Source organism: Rousettus aegyptiacus, unplaced genomic scaffold (assembly GCF_014176215.1).
Source record: "Rousettus aegyptiacus isolate mRouAeg1 unplaced genomic scaffold, mRouAeg1.p scaffold_m13_p_7, whole genome shotgun sequence".
In the NCBI taxonomy this organism is placed as follows: domain Eukaryota; kingdom Metazoa; phylum Chordata; class Mammalia; order Chiroptera; family Pteropodidae; genus Rousettus; species Rousettus aegyptiacus.
Window position 1 is genome coordinate 74,223,760 of NW_023416310.1, and position 21,272 is coordinate 74,245,031.

A 21,272-nucleotide genomic window follows, 5' to 3' on the forward strand; every position below is an offset into this window, starting at 1 on the left:
AGATGTCCACAGACAGACGAATGGATAAAGATGTGGCAATTTTTTGGTATCACATGTCCATAATAAAGAATGAAATCTTCCCGTTTTGTGACATGAATGGACCAGGAGGGTATTACGTTAAGTGAAATAAGCCAGATAGGAAAAAATAAATCCCATATGATTTCACTTATATATGGAAACTAAAAAAAATTAAAAATAAAAAAATAACAAATGAAGCAAAACAGAAACAGACTCATAGATACAGAGAACAAACCGGTGGTCCCCAGAGGGACAGAGGAGAAGGGAATGGCTGAAATAAGCGAAGGGGATTGAGGGGCACGAACCTCCCATTATAATATAACTAAGTCACAGGGAATTAACGAACAGCAGGGAGAAGGCAGTCGGTGATACTGTAATAACTCTGTACGGTGACAGACGGTAACGAGGCTTATTGTGGTGGTCACCTCATATTGTATATAAATATGGAATCACTATGTTGTAACCCTGAAATACAATAAGTCAGTCATATTCCAATAAACAAATAAATAATTTAAAAATAAAAAAATGGATATCTGCTTTTTTATTTTTAACTCCAATCCAAAAGATATTAGCTAAACACTAGAATACTAATGAGGCTCAACCTCCTATTATAAAGTTAAAGGTTGACTACTTCCAACATCATACTGAGACACAAGAAACCGTTCGTTCCCAAATAACTGACATATCTATACGGATGGATAAATGGACAGATGAATGGATTTTTAAAAAGCTTATAAAAATACACCTGATATAATTAAAAAGAGAATGAACTCACATGGAAAAGGAGGGCTGAGCAGGTGGACGGTGACAAGGGAGGTTCACCCACAGGAACGCAAGGTGCCAGCCCAACGCAACGGCTGTCTCCGGGCTGTAAGCGGAATTACACAAGGGCCACTATTCATCCCTTACTCTCGAGGCGTCACGATTACGATCAACTGTGTCTGCTCCTCTGGTGACAAAACTACATGAAATAAAGTCTCTGCTATGACTCTCCTCTAAAGATGGCAGGTCAACCAGAAATACTCTGCAGAAGTTAGAAAACACAAAGCCAAGAACCTTGCTCCCTCCTTTGATTCGCTCTCTTGAGATTATCTATGCCCGGTTATGAGAAAGTCCACTGACTTATCTTTTACCCGAGAGGCTCCTGTGCACACACATGAATCGACCGCCTTCTTTCAAAACTACAATTGGGGGGAAAAAAATAGGAAAGAGTCCATTTTTAAACTAAGCCAGCCGTTAGTACACGCGAAGGACAAAGAGTCCCCGAACTGGCCGCCCACGCCTCCCCGCTGCCACGCCTACCAACTTCCGGAGGCACCGCAGGGTCCAGGACTCAGATAAAAGGCCCTGTGCTGCTGCTCCCGACGCGCGGTGCTGTGTGGAGTCTGCCCGGGGTCCGGGACGCGGGCAGGGGTGCCAAGCAGAAGAGACGTCCGAGAAGTCCGGAGCAGCCCTGAGAATTCCCCTTTCGGGAAGGTGCGTTATGGGCTCAACGGCCGGCACCCCTGCTGGAGCCAGACCCAGGCCGGGGAAGGCGTTGTCCGAAGTGCCGCAGCCGGGGACGAGGGTGGCCGGGCAGGGAACCGGGGACGAGGGAGCTGGGGACGAGGGCGACCGGGCGGGGAGCAGGGGACGAGAGTGGCCGGGCGGGGAGCCGGGGACCCGGGTGGCCGGGCAGGGGATGAGGGCGGCCGGGCAGGGAGCCGGGGACCCGGGCAGCCGGGCAGGGAGCCGGGGACCCGGGCGGCTGGGCAGGGAGCCGGGGACCAGGGCGGCCGGGTGGGGAGCCGGGGATGAGGGTGGCCGGGCATCGGCGGCAGGGAACCGGGGACGAGGGTGACCGGGCATCGGCGGCAGGGAACCGGGGACCAGGGTGGCTGGGCACGGAGCCGGGGACCAGGGCGGCCAGGCGGGGAACCGGGGACCAGGGCGGCCGGGCACGGAGCCGGGGACGAGGGTGACCGGGCATCGGCGGCAGGGAACCGGGAACCCGGGCGGCCGGGCACGGAGCCGGGGACGAGGGTGACCGGGCATCGGCGGCAGGGAACCGGGAACCCGGGCGGCCGGGCACGGAGCCGGGGACGAGGGTGACCGGGCATCGGCGGCAGGGAACCGGGGACAAGGGTGACCGGGCATCGGCGGCAGGGAACCGGGGACCAGGGCAGCCGGGCAGGGACCCGGGGACCAGGGCGGCTGGGCGTCCGGGTGCAGCGAGCCGAGCGCCGAGCGCGGCTGCGGGAAGCCCTGCAGGCGGAAGGCTGAAGAACGCTCACCCCCTTGCGGTACGAAGAGGAAAAATAAGAGCTGATATTCGACTTGAATCTGAATAAAGAAACAGAAAGGACGGACGCATCGGAAAAGTAGGACGGGTTATCGGTTATAGAGGGCGGTGCGAACAGAGACGGGAACGCTGTACCTTTGTGTATCGTTTCTGTTTTTTAATCATTCTAAAGTATTACCAGTTTTTAAAATATAGATTAAAATAAAACCTAATTATCCATAGGAAAAAAATGTTAGGAAATAATCCGAAATGATAACAGCAGCTGTCTTTGGATGGTAAACCGAAGCGTGATTTTGTTTTTCTCTGAAATTATTTTCCCAATTTCCTAAATGAACACGTATAGTTTTTCACAATGAAAAGAACGTTTTTAAAAAACTGAACTAGATAAAATATCTTCGGAATTATGATTCCTGAAGTTTATAAGCATCAGTCACATAACATATGAAGCAGAGGTTATAATTCCGACAACATCCCATCGATTTATTTTTCATTCGGGGTAAGTCCAGGCGACCCACAGCCGCCCGCCCGCCTACCGCTTGGCCCCGCCCTCCCGACGCTTGGCCCCGCCCACCCGACGCTTGGTCCCACCCACCCAAGGCCAAGCAACCGCTGAGCCTTGAATCGCAAACAGGATTATAATGGCAGCTGCAAGAAAATCATTTTGAAAGTCCAGCTGCATTAAGAAAAGGAGTTTCTAAATTCCAAACTGTTTTGCTTGCAAAGAACAGTATGTACGGGGTCTGAACATAATAGCTACATTTAGAGAAAAGGTAGGATTTGACAGGGGGCGTTCCGCAGGTGCCCTCTGCATCCGGAAGGAGGAGCAAGCTCTCTGGTCTAAAGGCCAAGGGTGTAGAAAGGTGCAGATGAGGCGGCCGGAGTCGCCCTCCCCATGACCTCTGCAGGACCCAGCAACTCCACCCTTCCTGGGCTTTGGCCAAGGGGTCAGGGAGGATCCAGCAAGAAAACAGGAGGCCCCCATACACTGAAGGGAAGGGAACTGCCATGGGCCATATCGAGTCCTCCCCGCACTCCCACGTCATACAGTCAAGTCCCAACTTCCGGTACCTCTAAATGTACATAAGAGCTTTAAAGATCTGAGTTAAAATGAGGCCATTAGGGTGGGTCTTAATCCAATCTGACTAGTATCCTTATAAGGAGAGTCCCCCAGGGTGTGAGTGAACAGACGGACAACCACTGAGAACACAGAAAAACCGTCGCCCTCCCCCCGCCCCCGCGACCCACGGAGAGAGGTCTTGGAAGTCATCAACCATGCCAACGCCTTGACCTTGGACTTCCAGCATCCAGAACTGTGGGAACACACAGGACTGTTGTTTAAGCCGTACAGTCTGCAGTATTTTGCTGTGGCGGCCTTAGCAAGCGAACACAGAAAGCACCTCGAGGAACATTCCCAGAGCAGTGTCGAGGGGCCAAGCACAATGGAGACACCGCCTGACATGGGGAGGTGCTCCCAGGAGTGAGAGCATCAGCGACGCACAGAGGGGGACCAGCTGCATCCACGCATGGGGCCTCCACCCAGGACGTGGAGGGATCACAGACTGCAGCAGTGGGTGCCGGCATGACCCACAAGCCGACCAGGACCCACACAGTGTGTCAGAGACCAGGCTGGGCCAGCCACGCCGCAGCATGGCCCAGGGGACGGCTGCAGCGAGGAGTCCCTCGCACTGTCACAAAGCTGCATGCGCTTCCCCAGAGGCCCCTGGGGAAGGGGAAGGATGAGGAGAAGGGGGAGGGAGCTCTGAAAGACTAGCATCTCCCCCAAAAAGGCTGTTTTCATTCCAAAGCACATAAGTTACTTTTAACTGATGAGGCTGAGGTTTTCCCACCTTATTTTCTTGCACCTTTCAATTCTTGTGGGTTCAGTGCCAACCAAATCATGGCATTACCCATGGCCAGCAGCCATCTATAAAAGGGACAGCAAGAAAAGTGACCTAAACTTGGTCAACGCCGCGAGTAAGCGTAAGGCTTTGGAGCACAGAATTTGAACCGTGTTGAAGGCTATTCAACCGGATAAAGCTCCAGGAGCCCTGATGGGTCAGGTAGCATCGGCCCTCTCTGGAGAGGTGGCATGGACCCCAGAAGCCACATTACATGAGGCTCTGATCTGTCTCACCAGAGGGTGAGTTCTAGTCTAATGGCTTGGAGGTCTTCCTGCCTTTTTTCCATTTTTAAAAGAGTAGATGTGCTCCTGGGAAAGAGAGATTTAGCTCCCCGAACAAATCAGAGATGTGGAGGAATGGGAATTAACCAGGCGTCTGCCTGCCATGGTGGCGGTGCCCGAAGAACTCACATTAGCTGGACGGGGACACCCGGCCTGGGGGACTGCACGGCCTGGCTCGGCTCCTGGCCCGAGCGGGTGACAAATACAACTGTCTTTGTTTTGGTCCTCGGCGGGCACGAAGGAGGGTCTGTGGGTGATGTGCCTAGTTTGTTGACTCTCATACAAGGCATTCATAAATTTATTCTTCGTGTCAGGGGTGCTTGCCGGTGTCAAAGTCTTTTCGCACAGTTGCTCCATGTTAAAACCAGCCGCTCAGATGCATTTATAAATAATTGTCTGGGCTTCGTTTAGCTAACACACACGCCTGCCCCTCCCTCCCTCCCTCCGTCCGTCCCCCCGCCCCCCTCAAATCAACTCTAGAATCATCTCATAAACAACAGGAGGAATGTCCCATTAATATTAAAGTGTGTCTAAGTTGGTCGTTTTAACAGAACTTTCCAGAGGGAACAAGCAGTCCTTCCATCGTGTCCATGCGGAACCTGTTCCCTTTTCAGAATGAGCCCCTTGGCGGCCTGCCTCGCCAGGACCGGCCGCAGCGTCCCCTCCCCACCACCCTCGGTCCATCTCTTTCGCTTCTTTGGCCAAAAAGGAGGAACACAGCAAAGCAAGGCCGTAGAGAGACGCGGGCCGAGCCAGTCAGGGGAACGTGCCACCACCCTGAGGCCTTCAGTTTTTCTACCCTGACCTCAGATCTCCAGAATTTTTCTTCGCAGGCCACCACCTACTTAGGACACAAAGATAGAGTTACAGCCGTGTCGTTTTTACTTGTTGTAACAGAACTTCCCGCAGCCAGCCCCCTGCAAATAACAGGGGCTTAAAAGAAGACGGAAATTGCTTTCTCTTTTCCATAGAAATAGTCTAGAGGTAGGCAGCTTACGGTCGGTCTGGTGGCTCCACAGTGTCACCTCCTGCCTTTGTACTTTGCCATCCTTGACGTGTCACCCTGTGGTCCCAAGATGACCGCTCAGGCCCAGGCACCGTGTCTGCCTTCCAAGTAGCCAGAAGACGACAGAGGCGATGACAGGCATTCCCTCGCATGTAAGGTCACGTCGTGCGTTAGCACAGAGCCCTCCTCCGTCTACTTTGCCAGATGAACTCACGTAGCTGCAAGGGAGGCGGGCACGGCTAGGCAGTGGCGCTACCTGAAGAATAAACACGGGGGAGGCCACCGGCCATCTCAAGCACGACGAAGACGCGGTCACCTCCCACAGCGCCTGCGCGCACCTGTAACTCCAGACGCCCACAGGCACTGCCGCTGCTCCCAAGAGTCTCGGTTTTCACACACCTTCTTTTTAAAGCTCACTTTCTGCTCTTCGCATTTTTCTTGCCCAGAGTGGGGACTCTGAAAAGTTGGCCGGCCAGACCGAATTCAAGCTCAGTTCTCACCAGGTCGGGACCACCCGTAGTCTTAAATTCCCGCCCCACGAGCCTTCACCGACACGCGGACGGTCCTAAGAGACCAGGCATGGAAAATGACCCAGGAAAATCGCCACAAGTACAACTTGAAGTCAAAACGCGCATCTCGCGTCATTCCTGCTGCGCTCAGGGAGCAGCACGAACCTTCCAGCCCTTATGGTCCAGGCTCAGGAAGGTGACAAAAGCCAGATGGAGGATGAAGCCGCTCGGGCCGAGGACTGACCCTGAGCCCCGTCAAAGGATGGAGCCCTTGCCTGGCCCCGGCCTGCAGAGCTCGGGGACAGTCTCCTGCTCCTTTGGGTCCAGCCTCAGCGTGGACCCCATCCCGTCTGAGACCCCAGGCACTGTCCCCACCTTGCCGCGTGGGGTTTCAGCCGGCCGTGCCCTCCTGCCCCCACCCCCGTGCGACTCCTCCAGTCCAGCCCCCGCCTGGTCCACCGCACAGCAGCCACACTGCTGCAGTGACAAACGCCAGTGAGCATCGCGCGTCAGAACCATATCTGCCCCCTGCAACGAAATCCACCCGCCCAGCCTGGGCAGGTCGCATGAGGAGAGTGGGGACAGGGTACCCCAGCAGCTGTCACGCAGAGATGAAGAAAACTACGAGTAGGGATGGTGGGGACACACGGGCCACAAGGCAGCCTTCCTGCCTCGCACTCGGCGACGCGCCAGGGCCGGCAGGGCTTCCCGAACCGGGAGCTAACCCTTCTCCTCTGGAACATCCACCCTCGGAGAGCAGCCGTCGCCGGACGCCGAACGATGCGGTAATGCACTGGGGGCCCCGGCCCCTCCTCTGGCTCTGGCGCCAAACCGCCAGCCTTCGAACCCCCGCGCTGGCGCGTCGTAGTGGCGTGGCCTTGGGCACGTTACGAAACCTCTCCGCGTGTCAGTCCTCTCGTCTGCGAGACGGCGGGTGGTGGCGCCCGCTTCTCCGAGGGGTTGTGAGCATTCAATAAGTCAGGGCCTGCGGGAAGCTTACAACAGTCAGAGGACGTGTGAGTGGCGGTGACGACGATGCCGACGACGACAACCCGGCATGGGAACGCTTCCCACAGCTCACAGTACGTCTCTCCCCGGGGGTCAGGATTCTGCTTCAGACCATCTTTCCGTCTCCAGCGTGCAGCCTCAGGCCTGGATGCTCGGTGTGTGTTTGCTGAATGACTTAACAAACGGAAACGAGAAGGACAGCACGAGGGATCGTGAAAAGCCGCAGATTCGTTGGACGGCGGCTGTCGGTGGAAAGCAAAGCAACCGCCCCGGCCCCCACCCCAGGAAGGGGACCGCATCTGTGTTCCCTAACACACGTACAGACCTCCAGCGGCCACCGGAGGGGCGGACGGGACAGCTGCGCCCCACACGCGCTGTCCGTGAGCCGGAACGGCACACACCATCTTCATTCTGCGGACCCAATTTACTGGATCCACCAGGTGGGACAGGTGGGCACCCGAACCATTCGGACCCTCGGTCTTGGGGAAAATGAATGAGAGTCTTACAGAGGGGGTCTTCTATGTGCATACCCGATCCGCACACGCCCGCATTTTACTTGAACGGTGGTGACAAAGCTCACTCAGTCCCTACATCCCCTGTCGGCCTGGGCTTAGGACTGCAGCGGAGAATGGACTAGGGGGAGCTGAGGGAGAGGAGGAAGCCGAGAGAAGCCACGCGCCCCAGCCTCCGAGTCTCCCTCCAATTCCCAGGCACCTTCCTGGCTTAGGGACTTCGCAATGGCTGTTCCCTCCGCGTGGGACACTGTGCCCCGAAATGGCCATCTCCCTTCCTTCAGGTCTCTCTACCGATGCAATTCCAGTTCCTATAACACGCTCCTGATCGAACAGGTGCTCGGTACGAACCACGTGAATGGACAGGTGGGCTCTGGGCAAGAAGTGACAAGTTACAACTTAGGGGAGACATGATGTCCTGCAGTTACGACAGGTAGGGCCTGGGGTGATTTCACCTGGGTGTCAAAGAAAAAGGTGGCGGTTTGGGCTGCGGAGATGGGTATCAGGAGAGTGATGCTTCTAGAACCTTCCAACGGTGATTTCCTCTGGGGCTGAGATTGCAAGACATTTGCACTTAGATGTTTTCTAGTTTCTATTTTAGATAGAGTATCTGTAAGTATAAATGTAAATATATATATAATGATATATATATATATATAATGATAGATAACAATAGATATTTAAAATACAACGTATAGTTCATCTATTTATAAATTTAGATGTTAGGTATTGTTTGAACTTCTATAATGCACCTACATATAACTTTTGTAATATTACATTGAAAAAAGCAAAGTGAATGAATGCACACAGAACTGCATTCCACGCTAGAGGGACGCTCTGGCCCCTGAGGCCTGAGCCCCCGGGTCCAGCCTGCGAAGTCAGGGACAGGTCGCCATGAGCATCGGGAGAAGCAGGGAGGTCCCGGTGAAGCCACACGGCCCCGAACGCATGATTTGGGGGCTAAGCCCCAGTCTTAACCCGGTCTCAGTCCTAGTAACAGAGCCCTGACGTTCTCTGGGAAAGTTACACACACGCACACACACACCCCCCAAGGGGGAGCATGTTCCCGACCCGGGCACTCAGAGCATCAGAGATTCACTCATGGGTGAGCATGCGGCCCAATCAGAATTCACCGCAGGACCGCTCCCGGAGGCCGAAGGGCAAGCTGCTGTCTCCCACTGGACTTAAGTCCGGCCAGTGCTGCTGGCGGCCATCCTGCCACCTCACCCAGGAGTACCACCAGCCTGAGGATGGAGCCAACACAGACGAAGACAGAGCCGAGAGACAGCGAGAGGCCCCGACGTGCCATCTGGACACCTGGATGCAGCCACGCCTGAAGCCGCCCTACCCCCCACCCTGCTCAGTGTGATGAGCTGACTGCGCTTAGCTCAGTCTTCTCAGACCCAGTGAATGTGGGGACCCCTGAAATACAGACGTGGGTGTCCCCTAGACTCTGCCCCACGGGGATAAGTCTGCTCGTGGGCTCTCAGCGAGAACCGCTGTGGTGGAGTTCCGTGGACGGCAGGGACCCCTGGAGTAGACAGTGTCCTTGCTCCAGCCTGCACCCCACTGCTTTCTGCTGCTTCTGTACCCGCCCCCCACCCCTTCCATGTGCTTTGGTTTCTGGAAGCCTGGAGCTGCGAGAAGTGTGTGGGGCTGACATTCATCTGGGCTGCTGACCGAAGGTCGTGGGGTGTGAAAGCCCAGCCGTCTTGCTCGGAACCAGCACTGAGCGTTGAGTTACACCCCAAGTGCCCCACGGGGGCTGAAACTGCCGTCATGGGCTCTGTCTAGAGTCAACTCTCCTGCTCGGCCTCATGTCCTGCTTCCCAGGCCTCACTGCCTTCCCTTGGGGACACTCGCCTCATAAATCATCTGCACACAAATCCCCCTGAGCAACATAAGACACCAGATGCGAACGGGCCCAGGCCAAGTGGGCTCTGAGCGCGGAGTTGGGGAGCTGGGGGTCATCTCGCGGCCAACCCCCAGGAGACGGCACACAGCGACGCAGGCTGTTGCTTCTCCCCCTTCCTCCGGGAAGCCACCGAGCAGCGAGTGAGCCGCCTCCGGAATGCCCACCACCCAGCTTTGTCACACAGAAGGGAAACCAGCCTAGCTCCCTGCCCAGGAAGAAGGACAGCTGGGGTGACGAGGGACACTGAGGCACAGCCTTTTACCCCGGCTCTGAGCCCTAACCGGGAGGCCAGCCCGCACAGTGCATTTGGACCTCTCCCCGCCCCCAGCTCTCACATTACCACACTGCTTCTGGAATGTTTGGCGGTCACCGGTTCAACTCCCATGGTCCTGTGACCCAGAGAACTCTAACAGGCAGCTCTCCAGGCCCATCCTGGATCGGCCCACAGTGCCACGTGCCAGGATCACACAATGGCACTCGAGTTCCTCCCATTCCTGCGGGCACGGGCAGCCTGGACTGAATTTCTGCTGCTTTCGCTGCCACTAAATAAGCTTTTACTCACAACTCTTAGCAATGGTCACTCTACGGGTGTCCTTCCTGACTCTGTGGACAAAATGACCGCAAGGAGAGTGTAAACCATACCCCGACATCGCGTGGGCACTGCGGCTGTGGTCTGCTCAGAAGCTGCTCCCCCTCCTACTGGTAAGAACCCCCCAAACCATGCCATTTTGAAGGCTCCAATGATGAACAGGTACAACAACGAAATAAATACATAAAACCCTGGCCAAGGTGATGCGCTGGCGTAGATCATGTCCACGGCCAGGCCAACGAGACTCGATGGTGGACTTGGGGGGTAGACGTTCTTCTTTCTGCTGGATATGACGCTGAGCCCGGAGGTGCCAGGAGCCACCACGGGGAGGGTTCGTTGGAGAGCGAAGTCAAAACACTCTCTTCTCTGTTATTGGGATTATGTTGTTTTTAGCTTGGTTTTCTGTTTATGGCAGCTGGAATTGGATTTTTTCTGTCACTTGTAACCAAAAGCACCATCATCGATAGAAATATTGATGGATAAAGTACAAGAGAGGAAACCGCCTCCAGCCCCAGCCCTGCCACGGATTTGTCACATGGCTTTGGTCCAGGACCTTAACACCTAAGCCGCACACAGTGGCTAGGTGATGCAGAGCTCTCTTCCTGGCCCTGAGCACGGCAAAGCATCTCTCTCCGCCTTTGCCTTCCTCCCCACAGAATTCTCCCTCAAAGCCAAGTTCGAACCTCCAGGAAGCCCACCATCCGCGCGCAAATCCTCGGCGATCCCTCCATGTTTGGACTTCCTGCAACATTTACCTGTCTGTGCCACAGTCCGGGTCTTCCAACCACCTTGATATTTTCAGGTCACAGTCCTCGCACATGTGCTGTGTCACCCTAAGCTCCTAAGAATAACTAAGCGCATCACCATATTCCAGGCACCGTGTGAAACGGGCGCTCGTAGGCTCCTGTGTGACAGCCACGCCGTCCTGCAGGAGGAGGGCGGTTATTATCTCGGTTTAAAGATGCAGAATTGACGCTCAAAGAAAATGAGTCACCTGCCAGGGGTCACCCAGCCAGATGTGCCAGCCCAGGGATGGTCTGAGATGATAAATTTCTGGATTGTACCCTCTGCTCACAGACGCACTCCCTCAGGCCAATGTCGCTCGTCACACATGGATCCCTCCCAAGCATCTGCTGATGGATTCGTCTGTCGTGAGTGGATTTGGGGGGTGCATCTCCAGGCAGCCCGGGTCTGCAGAGTGGAGGGGCCAGCACCCCACCAACGGCTCCATCCGCTCTGCACAGAGTGCCACTCGCCACCTGGCCGGCAGGTGAGCTGACGTTCCCAGGGAATTCTGAGACAGCTCTCCAGGGAGCTGTGAAGGCCGGTGGCTAATGACCAGCCACTCTCCCCCGGAACAGGAGAAACTCAGTCGAGCCCTGACCAACGCCGCCCACGCTGTTCAGCCGAACGCTGAGCTGGACCCAAACCAGACCGACCGTGAAACAAACCAAAGTGTTTCTTTCTAGGAAAAAAAAAAAAAAATAGCAGAGCAGTTTGAACCTGGGCTGAACCTGTCTATCTTCTAAGACAACTGAGCGAGAACAAAAACCAGACATCGAAATGTCGTGCGAACGAAACCAATATTCATCCCATCCGAGCTCTTGATCTGAAAATTCGTTCAGGAAGGAGCGTTTCCCCTCCCTGTGTGGCTCCGTGGGGCGTGTGACTGTGTTCCGAGGAACACCGGGCGCAGAATGGGGGCTGGCTTTTCTTAAGTGTGGTTTTTAAAAATGTTAATTTATTTCAATCCTCTATAAATATGAATCGGAAACTCCGAGAGCTTCGATTTCCCTTACATTGATGAAGCATATCGGGGCTTGATCCACTATAATAACGGGGCATGAGAGCACCAGCCCAGAGGACAGAGCCTTGAGTCCCGGTCCCGCGTTCCCCGGTGACCTCAGGCACATGACCTGGGGGCTGCGGTCACCAGCAGTCAGGGTAGGTGTGGCTCTCAGACGGCCTGACCCAGCCCACTTGACGCTGGGCATGGAGGGTCCTCTTGAAGTCCTGACCCACACAAAGCATGGAACTAGAAGACAGCGTGCTGGGCTCTCTCCACCCCAGGCCCCGGACAAGCTGCTTTCGGGGTCCCACAGTAGGAACCGAGTGGCCCCCCAGCCATGAACACATGCTGACCATACCAATCCTAGGGTCTGAAGAAAAAACGGGGTGCCGACTGAATGAGGTGGGGTGAAGAGCCATCGCCATCATCTGCTCCTTGCACCATTACGGCCCAAACAAGAGAAAACCATCGTTCCATGGACCACGGACCAATCACACTGTTTCGAAGACCAAGGACTTCCACACGGTTACTCTAGGGGAGGTGGATAGAGACTAACAGACAGGGAGGGCTCTGCTTTCTGTTTTACACTCATATCCATCATTAGACGCCTTCAAAAGGAGATGCATGGATTGCACTGATAATGTTTAAAATTAAGGCTAACATTATGCATATATACGAGCTAAGCATGTGACAAAGGCAGAAACCCCAAAGGACAAGACTGCTAGGCTCAACTGCATAAAATTGGGGAAAAAAAAGAAATGACCCAAAACTATAATAGAAAGGTAAAATATTTACAATATTAATGATAGTAATTACTTGCTATCTTAACACAGAAAAAGCACTTATGAAAAAGCCACACTCCAATAGAAAAATGAGCAAAAGACATAAGTAAGTAATTCATGAAAGAAGAAATACACATGGCCAATACACATAACATATTCATCCCCACTAACAAATGAGGACACACCACAAAAAGTCAGATAATACCACGTCTATCAAACTAGCAAATACATTTCAAAGTTTTTTTTATAATTCTTGTTGATATGAGGACAGACAGGTAAACGTCCTCATGCACTGTTTATCAAAGGGTTAGTTGGTTAAACGTTTTTGGACGGCGAAATTGCAAAACCTATTAATAACTTTTAAAATATGCACAAACTTCAACACTGCAATTCCATTTCTAAGAATTTACCCGTGAGGAAAATCATCCTGGCTAAAGAAACATGTATTTGGATGTCCAGCGAAGCATCGTTTATAAAAACAAAAAGTTGGAAATAGCCTCGCTGTCCAAACAATGAAGGACTGCTTTAATATATTATGGCATTATACACAAGGAATCTCTATGAGGCTATTAAATGACGATAGAGAAAAAATATGAAACAACATGGAGATGTTTATGATATATTAAGTGAGAAATGCTGGTTACAAATGGTTTGCACAACATGAAACCACTTTTATAAATAAATATAGATCTACATCCACATCGAATTTTTGAACATCTGATTATAGGCTATTTTCATTTTCTCCTTTACGTTTTTCTGCATTTTTTTGTAATTAAAGATCTGTTTTTTAATAAAAAAAATACCCAGTGCTGAAACGCGTTCAAGAACCATTTTCAAGCAATCAATCAGTAAACAAACATCTTTAAATCAACGAGTTAAGAGCCAAAGACACATCCAATGAGATAAAGTAGTATCAACTGTTCCAAGCAACCCCTCTAATTAATCTTCTATGCCTTTTTCATAAGCCCGCGGCATCTGAGTCCATACAGATGAGGTCATTGCATTGCAAACCCTGCTGGACTGGAACATTCTCAAATCATAACCTCGTCTGAGGCACAGAAAGGCAACAGCAACTGGCTTTCTTATTTTCCTAGGAGAAAACAACTGCGTCTTTCAAATTCAAGGTGGCGAGGCTGACGCCAGCCCTCCCACGGTTCTGGGACCAGGATGGGCTGGGTTCCCCCGCGACACCGCTTTGTGCCAGTGCGAAATTCAGGTTTTCGGAGGAGGAAAGGGGTCTGTCTGCAGAGAAAACGCTATTTGCGAAGCTGCAAAAACCCCGACGTGCACTGCTCAGAGGGCGAGGACCCAGCGAAGAGGGAGAACGAGCGCGCGCGGCGTCCCGCGGACCCTCTCGGGTGCAGCGACGCGCATGCGCCCGGCACAGCACGGTGGCTCAGGAGACGCGGGCTGCAGGACGCGGTGGCGGATTTCACGAGGCGCCTCGCACAGCTCCATCGGCCCACATGGCCTTCCCCAGAAATACCTTCCCTCTCGAGGGAGGCCGATGCGAAACATTGAGGCCACTTTTAGGACACCACCGTGTCCCAGTTAAGGGACAAGGTAGACACGTGAGAGAGGCATAAACAGGACGCTAATGGGTGGATTAATCCACTAACACCTCTGCTCCGCTCTGTCTCTAGGGAGACCCCTGAGGCAGGCACCACCCTCCAGAACTAATGAAGCATGACCCGCAAACCTATGAATGACTCCCTATCACTCGCACGCACATACTGGAAAGGAAGTCTCCTCGGTCCATCGAAGTCCTTTGGGCAAGTCAAGGAGACTATGTTGTCACTCCTGTGTGAATGTCTCTGGCCAGCACACCAGAGTTAAGGCATCTCCCGTCTACGGCCACGCCACCCTGAACAGGCTCAATCCCGTCTGATCTTGGAAGCTAAGCAGGGTCGGGCCTGGTTAGTTCTTGAACGGTAGGTCACTTAGGAAGACCAGATGCTTTAGGCGTAAAAAATAAAAAATAAGGGATTGTAAGCTGACAAGGTCCTTGCAATCTGTGAGGTCAACCAAGGGTTGCCTTGCCAAAAAGAAAAAAGAAAAAAAAGAAAGAAAAAATAAAAAAAGAAAGAAATTAAGGCATCTTCAGTTACTGGGCTATTGATTCTCCCCAGGATCCAGGATCCCATAGCCCCCTTTGACCTAACACGTAGAGACGGTTTCATTTCTAACGTACCATTTTTTTAACTGAATAATGGGATTGTAAAAGAAATTTATCTTCGCTGGCTTTTAAACCACTCTGGATTCCCGACACACACACTATCGGCACATTCTGACCGATGGAATCACCGACCGTTGGGGAGGCTACAAGCGCAGTCGTTAATTCACTTGGACGTGACCTGCAGCTACACCTCTCTTAACCGTAATTCTCACAGAAGGTGTTCTGTTTTCTTTTAGATACCCACTCGGCAGAAAGCTGGAGAGAAAACTTCCTGAGGGTAAGTTTTTGTACACAAGGTAGGTTCCAGAAGGCCTTTGAGGGGATCGGATGAAAGTTTGTCAGAGGTGAAGTTGCTAAGACACCGTAAGCCGGAAACTGCTGAATGGGATTATGCTGGCGTGTGAAGGGCTTTGGCCCTGAGCAGTGGGATAAAGGAAAAAGGTAGAGAATAGCCTTGCAGCCAGAGCAGGGAGAGGGAAGCCACTGAAAATCGGACGGACATTGGAAAGGCAAAAGCTCACCCACACCCCCTCGTCCCAAGTCAGGACGCCCATCTTTAACAGCTGGACTATCTATGGATACCTATGGATATGGTGGATACCTATGGATATGGATACGGTGGGGTGGGGAGGATGGGTGAAAAGGAAAAAAAAAATGTTTAATAAAAAATAATTTCAAAAACCACTTTACAATAAAAGAACAGGGTTTGTTATATAAAGGTTCTTTGTCAAATACATGACGCTTGCCATTTTTAGCTGGAAATCTGGTTTATGCTATTTATGCAGAGACTGATGGGCTCTCAGATGACTTCGGTATATGTTCGAGCGTGCCTGTTCACTCTTCGTTGTGCATATGGTCAGCACCGAATGTATGTTTGCTGCAGAAAGAGATAAATGAATGGCTGCCTTTGGAAAGCAAACATTTCCAAACATTTGGCCACAAAACTGGGGAAAATACTGAAGATCTAATAGGATAGGAACCTGACCCACTCTCATACAAACTGAAGGATCCCATCTGGGACTCTCCCCACGAGAGGACAAAAAAAAAATAAAAAAATAAAAAAAGATATGTAAACACAGGAGAAAAAGAAGCGGACCCACCGAGAAGTTTAAGAAACTGGGACTAATGTTCGTTCATGTCCTTCTAGCTCATACGCGGCAGGGCCAGGCACAATCAAGTTCTCCTGTTGCTGACCATCTCCCACCCACGCTCCGTGAAGGGGCCAGGCCCTCGACGAGGCCAGCACTGTGGTGGCCCAGGGCCCGGCCACAGAATACAGCCACCGACTCTTCTCTGCCCAATTCTCTCCACATCTCAGGGATGAGACCCCCAAATCCATGGAGGATTAAGAAAAGGGCATGTGACAATCCACGCTCTGCCTGGAGCCGTATGACCCGACGGGGGTAGGTAGGCTCTCCCACCACTGGATAGATGCAGGATCATTTTTCGTGCAGCTTAGTTGCATATTTATTGTTAAAGTAGTTATCAATTTGTTTCTATCATTTATTGATATTTCCTAGGAAAATGAGAGCCGATCCACGAAACACTCCTTCAGACGAGTGATTGCCAAGGTGACAGCCCACTAGCATCCCTTTCGAAAATGAGTTTGAGGTGAGGGCGTAGTCAAGGAATGAGAACCTGTGACTCTAGTTTGGGGCCTTGGGGTCCATCCCTTGTCATCAGTCCTGGCCCTCCATTGGACTCCCAAACCCGACAGACACACACAGAGGTAACAGCTTCCAGAGAGACTGCAAACCACGAAACGTTCTGAGAGGACTTACAGTTCAGAAAAATAGCCTGCTAACCTCCCCTTCACCTCTTTTCCACATCATGCGTATTATTAGCCCACAGGACACGCCTTCCAAGTTATTGCTCCACATTTTCTAAATTTTACCTTTGGGTGAAATCCGACCATGAAAAGGCTGAATGTTTGAGCCAGAGCGTTCTGGGTTCTCGTACAAATCGTGTTTATTGGAAGAGCCTTGCTCTCATGGCATCCGCCTCCACAGAGGGGTTTTATTGGTGAGATGTAAAAACTTCATTGCTCCGTGGTGGTGAGGAAGCCCTCGACCTCCCTCCAAAAAAATCAAGGCAGAAACCTGCTCAGCCTCAACTTCAGGAAGAGCTGTTCCTCCCCTGAGCGAGCTGGCTGGGGGTGCAGCTGGCGGACAGTCAGAGTCTTCTTGTGGATCTTATTTCCCTCTTTGCTTTGGCCACCAGGAAGCTCACCTACAGATCTGTACTCCACATTAAGAATCTGTGCAAGACTTTAAGGCCCCAATGTCTTTGCCCAGGTCTACCTCTGACATGTTCCTATCATCTTGCCTTGTCCCCCTTCTCCCCGACATCCTCATTCACCTAGGCTGCCCTGCTGTTTCCTACGTGTTGGCTACAAGGTGTCTTGAATCCAGGAGGGATGAACTCACAGACGTCTCAGTGTTCCTTTCATTCCATGAAGACAGAGCAGGGAAGAGCATCTGGGCCACGGGGTGGGGAACGGCCTGTCTGCACATAGGAAAACAAGCATCCTGTTTGCTCCACGGAGGAACATTTTGCATTTTTACGTGGTTTGCTTTTTATACTTTTGGTAGATTGTGGTTTTCTGAAATTATTTGTTTGGGTGTAAATCATCGAAAGTGGTGTTTATAGATTGCTTGCCTATTTTAGGTTTCGTCTTTTTTAAATTGTGTACTCAAGAGCCTGGGGCTACTTGTAGCCCACCTGCACTGCAAGTAAAAACGTTGGGCGACTTCCCTCACAATCTCAGACACCAATCCGGCACCCCTTCCGTACCCTCAGCTGACAGTAACACCTGGCGCAAGCAGACGGCGGCTCGCGGGCTGAGGCCAGCATCCGCCTGGCCTTCTACTGTCACCGGAACCCCTAGTGCAACCTCCCGGCCACGCGAGCCTTCTTATCTCCAGTGCCATCCCACGTCAGGCGAGAAGGGAGACACTCCAGATGTCCTTCCGCGGCATCCAGTCTCTCCTTACGGACACGGCGCTTGGTCTCTGCCATGCAGGATGCTGAGTAGAGTTCTCGCCACTTTACCAGCAAGAAAATTCAGCGAGTGAAGTAAGTTGGGTTTGCATGTCACGCTTCACTCAGTGAGTGACAGGGAACTTGGGAATGGCGAGAAACGAATAATTGAAAAACTGGCTGAGAATTCAAGGAGCTTGGGTAGAAGCGCAGCTGGAGGTGAAGTCGTGGAATGTGATTGCCAATGGCCCTGCCCCCTCCTTCTTCAGCTCCCTTCTTCCTTCTAGAAATCTCCTTTCTACCCCATCTCATCCCTCCCCAGAAGTCTGCCAAGAGGCTCCCACTGTCCCGTGCTCAGTCTCCCCCAGCCCCAGCCACCATCCTCTCTTTCCATCCCTTGCTTCCGGGAAAGGGCCCTAGGGGAGGGAGAAGTTTGGTGACTTAATTCACCACACGGCAATTGCGATGGCCCTTCCTTAACGCATTCCTTCTCTCAGAGAGAGCTGCATTTGTAGATGAGACCACAGAGAAGCACCCACGCCTTGAGTCAAGGAACAAAATCTCTAATGCAGGACGTCCAGGCGGTAAGTGGGAGCTCGGGGTGTATTCCAAGCGGCGGCCCGCGTCCTGCCCCCAGCTTGCCGCCAGGGCAAAGCCCGAGCCCCCGCGGTACAGGGTCGCAGAGGAAAACACCCACCCCAGGGTCCTCCATCCAGTGCCCAGTTACCTTTTCTGGCTGGCCTATGGCAAGGGGCAGAGCTGTCACTGATGGAAGACTGCATGGGAACGGGTCTGGAGGTCAGAAGTGCAGGGGTCGCAGCCAGGGCACAGCCCACCTTGGGCCAGACTGGACCAGACCTCAGTGCCCATCCTTCCTCAGGACCCAGATCGGCCTCCACCAGGCAGCTCCTCCAAAGGCCTCACCCCCATCAGGGCCCCGCAGCTCAGCCAGTTCTCTGAGCCGCCTGGTTCCCTTTAGTCGGGAGTCGAATGCAGGTGGCCTGGGCTGCACATCCAAACCCCCCACCCTTAGTGGAGAGGGTAAAGGCCGGGGCCTCCCAGCCAGGCCCAGCCCCTGCTCCAGCCAAGAGCGAGGCCACGCCGGGCACACTTTTTCCTCCCCAGGCACCCTGTGAGGGTCTCTGATGGCCTCGGCCCGACGTCTTTCCAGCCTGTCCAGTCTAGGCCAAGCCTTGGGCTGCGAGAGGTTAAACGTGTGCAGGAAAATGGAAAAAGCGTGTCTATGCTCACGCTTTCTCAATGGCAGACCCAGGAGTCCAGGGCCGGACACTGCGAGGCTTTAGTCTTCCATCACCACCAGATGTTTGGCCCGGCCCCGGTTGTCCGGGGCCAATAAAATGTCACAGTCCCCACTCAAGGTAAGTCACCTCGCTGGGAAGCACAAGTCACACCGCCCTGGGGCTGCAACACCTCAGAGGCCCTGGGGAGGCAGATCATTCCCCCCAGGCCAAGAGCTGGCTCCACGGCCCGTCTTCAGGGGACTTTTGTGTTTGCCTTGGGGGTTTGTCTTTGGCTTGTTTGCTGCATTTCCATAAATTGACAAAAATGTAAGAAAATTCCACTTCCTTGAATTCCTTAGCTAGATGAACATTTGTGCTCAGTGACTCACACTGATACAGTGTGTCAAGGAAAGGTGACTGGGACAAGATGCGGCCTGTCCCGCAGAGAAGCACAGAAGAACATTCCAGGCATTCGCCCGCTCGCCTGTGCCTTCAACGCTCCACATGAGCCTGGAAAGAGAAACAGGGCCCCCGGACTTGGCCCTCCGGGAGCTCCCCCAAGTCGTCTCGTGAGGGAGACAGACGTGGAAGAAAAGTGTGGTATTTATTATTCATTGGAGTCTTAAAGAATCAGCAGAAGAGATCCCCCTCCTCGGGGACCTTCGAGAGGCATTCTCTTCCTGCCACAAATATCCAGAACCGACTCAGTGCTCCAAGGCAGGCCACTCCAGCCCTCAGCCGGGGTCCCTAGAGGCTGCTGTGGCTCATGTGGGCCCCTCTGTCCAGTGTCCGCCTCCCCCAGATCAGGGGGCGAACACTGGAGCCAGCAGCAAGAAGGGAGATGGCCTGGAGGAGACGAATCCGGCCCTCGGATGTTTCTCTGGGCCTCCAGAATATTTTTTAAACTTTTAATTAATGCCATCATTTGAAAAATGGGAACATTTCACATAAAAAATTGTCTTGGATTCTTCTCTCTTTTGGAAAAATTGAGGATATGCTGAGATGAGGCCCATATTCCGCACGGCAGCTCTAGGCTGGGGCTAAGTGACAGCTGCCCCCATCAGATGGCACACATACCCGTTAGGCCTTTGCTGCGTAAGGAACCACCCCAGAGTTTAGTGGCTCAGAACAGCAATCATTTACTAGGCACAGTGCCGAGTGTCGGCAACCTGGGCAGGGCTCAGCTAAGCATCTCTTCGGCTGGTCTTGCCCAGGCTCACACATACGGCAGCAGTCAAAGGCTGACAGGTGGTAGACAGGACACCTGGATTCTCCTCCCCTTGGCCTGTCCCACAAGCTAGCTTGGGGCTCATGCATCAGCGAGAGAGGGCAAGTCTCGATAAACAAGCCTCTGCCTACATGCCTTTTATTAATGTCCCACTGGGTAAAGCAAGACACGAGATCAGCCAGATTCATGAGTTAGGGGGGAGACGCCTCACCTCCTGAGAGGAAGAGCTACAAAGAATCTGGGATTATTTTTCTCATGGGCTCTCCCCATCTTGGGCGTCGGCTGCCATCCCTCCTTAAACCTGGGCAGCTGGTTTTCTTACCCCCGGACTGCTTCAAAACCTCACTGTACCCGGAGCCCCGCAGGCACCCAAGTTAAGGAACGAAACGTAGACCTCTTCCGCAACACGGCTCGGAACGAGCTTGCCCAGCCACTCGCTCGCACGTGTGGGAAGGAGAAATGGATTTGATGAAAATAAAACCCAGGAAGAGGATCCGAAGTAGCAGGTGAAGCTACTGCTCAGCCATCCCAAAGGAAGCCAGCATGGCCAAGACCCAGGGTGGTGGACGAGGAGGCAGGGACAGCAGCGGGAGGCGGAGGCACGGCAGCGTCTCGGGCGCGAAACGCACGACCGGGGAGGAGTGGGGGCACGAGGCCGTGCCAGGCTCACGATCTGCGGCCCGGGGAAAGCTCACAAAGAGGACGATGCGGGCGTGGAGAGAGGAGGAAACTCCCCTCGCACAGCCAAGTCTCAACGAACTGGCCCTGTGGCCCGGGGAGGCGGTGACGGCCCACGCTGTACCCTGCAGGGCGTGCGGGGGACCTGGAGGATGGACGCTCGAGGGGCACAGCCGAGTCTCGATGCACTGGAGCTCGAGTTCATCACAGAGCATCTCCGGACGCCTGAGAGGGCGTCTGGGGAGGGCTCGGTGCACGGGGGCCGGGGGAGCGGTGGGGGCCAAGGGCAAGTTCTACCAGAACCCGCGGGCCGCACCTGTTACGATAAAAACGGTTGTCCTTCCCCCTCTTTCCGTGAGAACCGTTTGGCTTCTGTCCC

At 53.2% G+C, this 21,272-nt stretch overlaps 1 long non-coding RNA gene across 13 annotated transcripts in view; it reads left to right on the top strand.

Annotated features, from left to right (window-relative positions):
• The first annotated feature begins 1,304 nt into the window (after positions 1 to 1,304).
• The window catches only part of LOC107511039, a 35,012-nt gene continuing 15,044 nt past the window's right edge, over positions 1,305 to 21,272 (top strand). For 2 of the 13 annotated variants that reach the window (XR_004951815.1, XR_004951816.1), the window contains exons 1-4: positions 1,315 to 1,494; positions 15,004 to 15,044; positions 15,553 to 17,842; positions 18,244 to 19,125. This is a non-coding gene — a long non-coding RNA (uncharacterized LOC107511039). Of the gene's footprint in view, positions 1,495 to 15,003; positions 15,045 to 15,522; positions 17,843 to 18,243; positions 19,126 to 19,346; positions 20,529 to 21,272 lie in introns of those variants that run through there. The other 11 variants (XR_004951817.1, XR_004951811.1, XR_004951813.1 and 8 more) reach the window with 11 other exon arrangements.